This window comes from Tiliqua scincoides, chromosome 6 (genome assembly GCF_035046505.1).
Source record: "Tiliqua scincoides isolate rTilSci1 chromosome 6, rTilSci1.hap2, whole genome shotgun sequence".
NCBI lineage: Eukaryota > Metazoa > Chordata > Lepidosauria > Squamata > Scincidae > Tiliqua > Tiliqua scincoides.
This window is the reverse complement of record NC_089826.1, coordinates 1,762,570-1,768,800: the sequence shown is the minus strand read 5'-3', so window position 1 is coordinate 1,768,800 and position 6,231 is coordinate 1,762,570.

Below are 6,231 nucleotides of genomic sequence, written 5' to 3'. Positions count from 1 at the left end.
CAGCGGAATTAACTTCTGAGTGAACATGTCTAGGATTGTGCTGTTAGCCACCGCACTTTACATATATCTGTGAGCAAATAATCTATTTGAACTCTGATTTCCCAGCTGGAGTTTTGTTTTGGACCTTTCCCCTGGGCTGCTGGGGGAAGACAGTGCTGCTGATCCCCTTGGGGCTGGAAGGGTCTCACCAACCTCATGAATTCCTGGCTGCTGAGTTAAGTTCTTTTCGGCCCGGGGTAAATATTGAAAGGGGTGCTGCATGAAAGCACAGCCATCCTCCTTCACCCATCAGGGCACTGGAATTGGGTGGCATTCACAACTTGGCAAGAAGAATGGCTTGAAGTGCACTCTTGTTCTGCTCTGAGAGAGACTTCCTCAGATTCCAGAGATGCCCCTGCAGGCAGAACCCGGGCCTTATAGGGGAGGAATGCAAAGTGTTTCCAAAGGAGAGACAGAGTTTCTTTTCTGTTCTCTTCTTCTCTGAAACTGACTTTGAGCCCTGTGTCAATGTGCGCGTGCGCACCAAGGGCAACCTGGGACCTGTAGGGTGAATGTCAACTGGCCATTGTTGTGTTTCTCTCCGTTCCCAGGCTATTTCATGGACTGTCTCTGCCCACTCGAATCTACCCGCCCGTTTCATTCAGCATTGGAGGCCCTGCTCTGAGCTCCCCTTCTCTTTGAAACTCACTTGTGGAGGGGGGGGGGCACATGGCAGGGGAGGGCCTTTTCAGTCACAATCCCCCCATTGTCCAACTTCCTCCCACTTGAGGCTCACCGGGCACCTTCATTGTCATCCTGTTGTCACCCAACCAAAATGTTTGTGTTAAGGCAGGGGCTTCAGATCATTTTATGCCCCTCTCCCACATCCTTTGCATTTTTCTCAGTTGGTTTTTAGCTTTAGATGAGTTTGATTTGTATATGTGTTGTCAAACTGGTTTTATTATTTACTTTTTAAAAAAATGATCACTGTATTTTTATGAAAAGAACATAAGAACATAAGAACAGCCCCACTGGATCAGGCCATAGGCCCATCTAGTCCAGCTTCCTGGATCTCACAGCGGCCCACCAAATGCCCCAGGGAGCACACCAGATAACAAGAGACCTGCAAGGCTTCCTGGGAATTGTAGTTAAGAACATAAGAACAGCCCCACTGGATCAGGCCATAGGCCCATCTAGTCCAGCTTCCTGTATCTCACAGAGGCCCACCAAATGCCCCAGGGAGCACACCAGATAACAAGAGACCTCATCCTGGTGCCTCCCTTGCATCTGGCATTCTGACATAACCCATTTCTAAAAACAGGAGGTTGCGCATACACATCATGGCTTGTACCCCATAATGGATTTTTCCTCCAGAAACTTGTCCAATCCCCTTTTAAAGGCGTCCAGGCCAGATGCCGTCACCACATCCTGTGGCAAGGAGTTCCACAGACCAACCACACGCTGTGTGAAAAAAACTTTTGAGAGCCCCATTGAGGACAGAAAGGCAGACTCAAAATCCCTGGACAAGCGAAGCAGCAAGCCCACCCCAGAAGCAATGGCCAGGACTTGGGTCTGAAATGACAAGAAGCATCTGTTGATACCATGGTGTCATGTTCAAAAATATGATCCACAGCATGTGAATATTTGGCTGTCATATCCTAGGACCTCCCTCACCCTTGAAATTTTGTTTGGTGAGATTCAGAGTCCAAACTAGTTTAGCACGGACAGAATGGCCATCCTCCTATGAAGCTCAGGCGATACCACACATTAGAAAAGCCAATTGATTTTTTTAAATTTTCTAGACGCAGGCAGGAGGACACACCATCTGGATCAGAACTGGGTCAGGGACAAAGTACTCAAGCTCCCCATCTCATCTCAGTTTCCCTCTATTTGGCATGTCTTCCCTTGCGCTATCTTTTAAAAGGCTTTCACAATATCCTTGTGGATAAAATAGTGACATGTGGGCTAGATGGTCCTAAGGTTGGTTCAAAGCTGGTTGAACAACCAATCCCAACAATAAATAGCTCTGCATCAACCTGGAGGGAGGTATTGAGTGGAGTGCCTCAGGGCCTCCCCTGTATTATTTAACATTTTTATAAATGACCTGAAGAAGAGGATACTGGGAATGCTTATCGAATTTGCTGATGAGACAAAGCAGTGGAGGGGTTGGGTGGGCAGTGAACAGCCTGGAAGACAGGATCAGGATTCAAAATGACCTTGACAGGTGCCACCAATAGACCAGTAGCAACAAGATGAAGTACAATGGTAAAGTCCTGCACAGAGGAACAGAAAAGAGCAGAGACAGAAGGCAGAAACCAGGCAAAACCTGGCTTGCCAGCAGCACATGTGAAGAGGAACTCGTGTCTTAGCAGATCATAAGTTGAACATGAGCCAGGAATCTAATGACTTCCCTGTTTTGGGGCTACTGAAACAGTCTGTGCCTGGGTAAGGCAGAGGTGCCCCCAGGGCAGAACGAGATGCAATGACCCTGAGAAAAGGTTACATCTAAACAGGTATCTATGTAAGGGGACTCAAGGAATGGAAGCTTTCCCCCTTCCATTCAGGTCTTCATGCTCCATTTGTTAGGCTAAGCAGCATCCTTCAGATTTTTTCACATATGTAGACATCTGAAGGATGCTGCAATATACATGTCAGCTGGCAGTAGCACAAGCCATTCTCTCAGCCCTCTTAGCTGGAGGTGCTGGATGCTGAACTCTTGCATAGAAGGACCTTGTGTCCTATGACTGATCTCTGGCTCCTCCTGAGGGACCTCTTCTCCTTCTGTAAGGAACTTTTCTTTACCCATAAGAAGCCGGGTGACTGATGGGACCTTTGTATTTCCCATGAGCCTAGTGATGCTGACTTCAGCATTGTGGGCACGTGAAGTCGGCCAAGTCAGCCCCATCACGTGCGATGTGGAGGTGCCAGAGGGCAGGAAGCTGCATGTTAAGGGAAGGAGGGGATGGGGGAAGGAAGTGCCTGTGCATCACTTTTCCTTGAGCTGGAAGCTGCAGCTGCCCCCAAAGGATTCTTCAGGGTCCACAGAGAAAAAGAGGGGCACTCTGTCAGTGCCCCTCCTTGCCTCCCAAGGGACTTGTCTGACATGTTGGCAGGGTGTGTGGGGGGAGCTGGGTTCTGTTTGTTTACTCAGCTCTTGCTTCTCCTGCACGGATCTGAAATCTGAGCAAGTATCTTGTCTTTTGAACACAGATGGAAGTGTGCTGCAGGCTGTTAGTTCAGACACCTTGGCTTGCCTTTACCTGCATGTCCACTAGAGACAGGATGCATTCCTTTCCGCCACTCTGAGATTGCACATCAACAGACTCCTCGGGAGGCCGCTGAACCCTGAGGAAGGACGTATCCAGGAACTGACTCCAGCAAATGCCAGTTGGACAAAGTGTCCTCCAAAGCCAAGAAGAGCCTTGACTTCTTAGGGACCAGGCAGCAGGGACAGTTGTGGCACAGGGGCTCAGGAGAAAGCCAGAGGCTGAGAGGCAGCAGGGCTTCTTCTCTTGCTTCTTCCTCTCACACCCAGCCTTCTGCTCTGCTGCTCCCTGGCCTGCTGGAACAAGAAGCTCCTCAGCTTATCTGTTCAATGAGCAACTGCCTTTTCCTTGCCCTTCCCAGCTCTTCTCAAGGCCTCTGTTTGCAACAAAACGTCACCTCATTTGCTCTTTGGCTCCTTCCGCACACCACTAGTGTGGAAGATCCGTCTTTACCACAAGTTCTAAGGACTGCACTGTTGTTCCCACTGAGTGCTGCGCGTGAGAAGGATCCACCATCAAAAGGAGGGCGATGGCTCTTGTAGGACCAATCAAAAAGTAGCCAAAGGTCATAGAGCAAGCCTTCCAATGCTATACACTTATTCTGCTTCATAAAGCTTTCTGGTAATCACAACTGCAAACACTCCCTTCCTTCAGGATGGCACCCGGTTGCACACAGATAGTTGAGCATCTCTTCAAGCACAAATCGCATTGTCAAGGTGTGCAGTCAGGAGGCCTGAGTGATCTCCGGGTTTGGCAAAGCTGCAGGAGCTGTGTAAAGCTGGAAGGAGAAAGAGGAACAAAGGAAGGAATCTATCTGATGGTGATGATCAAATGGGTGGACAGAGGCAAAACTAGACCGACCTCTTTTAGAGACTTTTTTTAAAGAGAGGGAGATCGTGACTAAACTGTGGGAACTTTGTGAGACATTTGTCCCCTATGAGTTGCAGGAGACCAATGGCAGGAGAGAAGTATGCCTTTTCCTCTTGCCTGTGGGCTTCCCGGAACAGGACTTGCTGAAGCTATTAGGCTGCCTCAGGCAGCGCTTAGCTCTGCTACCCCCCACCCCGCAGCTCTGCCCCCTTACCTGGTTTTCAGTGTATACTCTTGAATCAAAGCAGGAAGTGTGAAGCACAGCAGGATCGATCCCAGAAAGCTCCACTTTTCCTCCATTCTTTAAGAGTCTTTGTGGAAGAAAGAGCAAACATGCGCCTTCCGCCACCGGGCTCTTTTGGAGATGGTGAGGGAGCCACATCTCTGGGCTCAGAGGCTCTGAAGAATGCAGCAGACTCACTCCTTCCTCCATGCAGGGAGGGGGAGATTAATCAAATCACCATTTTGGGGACATGTCGCTGCTTCAGCAGGGGCAATTTCCAGTAGGAAAATTGCATGTTGTGAGGGAGTTGGCTCCCTCCCCCCCAGTCTGCCTCAGTTCCAACGGATTTTGCTCCCCTATGTGGCTATTTTTGAGGTCCCTCTAGCACTTTGCTTTTTTAGATTAAAAAATAAATACAACTGAAATTTGCAGGTCTCCGAATTCTGCACTCCAAGATACAACCTCCTGCAGTATCTTGGTGCTTTCACAGAACTTGAGGTCAGAAGCAGCCCTGCCTCTATGTAAAATATTTCCCCCGCTGATGTGTGTGTGTAACCCCCTTTTGACACCCTCCAAGGAAGGAGATTCCATAACCTCCACAGTCAACTAGTTTTGTGGTTGCTTGTCTCTGATTGCTAGAAGGTTTTTCCTAACATTTAAACCCAAACCACCTCCCTGTTGCTGTAGGTTCAACTTTCTTCTTCTCATCCGGTCCTTAGCTGGCAACAGCTGCTGCCGCATTTATTTCTGAGATTCTTTTGCATATCTGGACACTGTCAACACACCCCTGATTTGAATGCTGGGATACCAACATCTATTGAACTGCTAGAGCAGCAGGAGGAGAAGCTGGTCTGGTTTAGAGGCCTAACTGGGTTAACAAGTTATAACCGTGCCAGCTACCAAAAGAATTTGTGGGTTAGCTGAATGGATGCCCTGCCAGCACTTCCCTGCCCAGAATCCCTGATGATGCTGCAATTTGGTTTCCAAGGCTTTCCTTAACAATCCCTCAGCCCTTCAGTTCTCCCCAACGCAAAGAGGACATTGTAGAGCTGGAAAATGTGCATAACGGGATCTCCAAATGGTCAACGTGTTGGAGCAGCTTCCCTTTGAGGAAAGGCTGAAGCGTTGAAGGCTTCTTCATCTGACAGACATGAAATACAACCCAATCCTACATATGTTTTCTTGGAAGGAAGCCCTGCCCAGCTCAGTGGGGCTTCGTCCCAAGGAAGGATTGCAGCCCAAGAACATAATAAAGGCTTCTCAAATGATGCACAGTGTGGAAGAAGTGAGTGGATGGAAAGCGTTTCATCTCCTGTCATCACCATAGAAGGACTCAAGTCATGGAGTGAAGCTGAGTGGCAGGGTATTCAGTGCAGAGCCGAAGCACTCCTTCTCCACCACAGTGAATGCACAGAACTGGCTCCCACAAGAGATGGCAATTGCCCCCAGCTTAGATGGCTTTAAAAGGGGGTGGGAAATGTTCAGGTAAGGGCTACTAGCCATGGTGACTATGTGTCATGGCTGGCTTTGAAGCATTCTGCAAGGGAATTGCAGTCGCTGGAAGGGGCAAGACCACAGTGGACTATGGCCCTCCCACCCTGTGCAGGGGCATCTGGTCAGCCACTGTGGGAAACAGGATGCTGACTTGGAGGGACCACCAGTTTGGTTGTGCCCAGCTGTGGTCTTCTTATCTTATCAGTCCGATCCATGCAGATCCAGGAAGAGCGGAGAATCAGGCTCGGGCAGCTTGACAAAGTACATGCCTAACTGGATGTGACAGCACCCAACAGCCAATTCTGTGATTTCCGGGCTTAAGTGGCATTGCACAATTCAAAGAGCTCTGGCCCTCATCATCTTTTCCTTAGGCTTAAGCAGACCCCCTTCTTTCTGCCT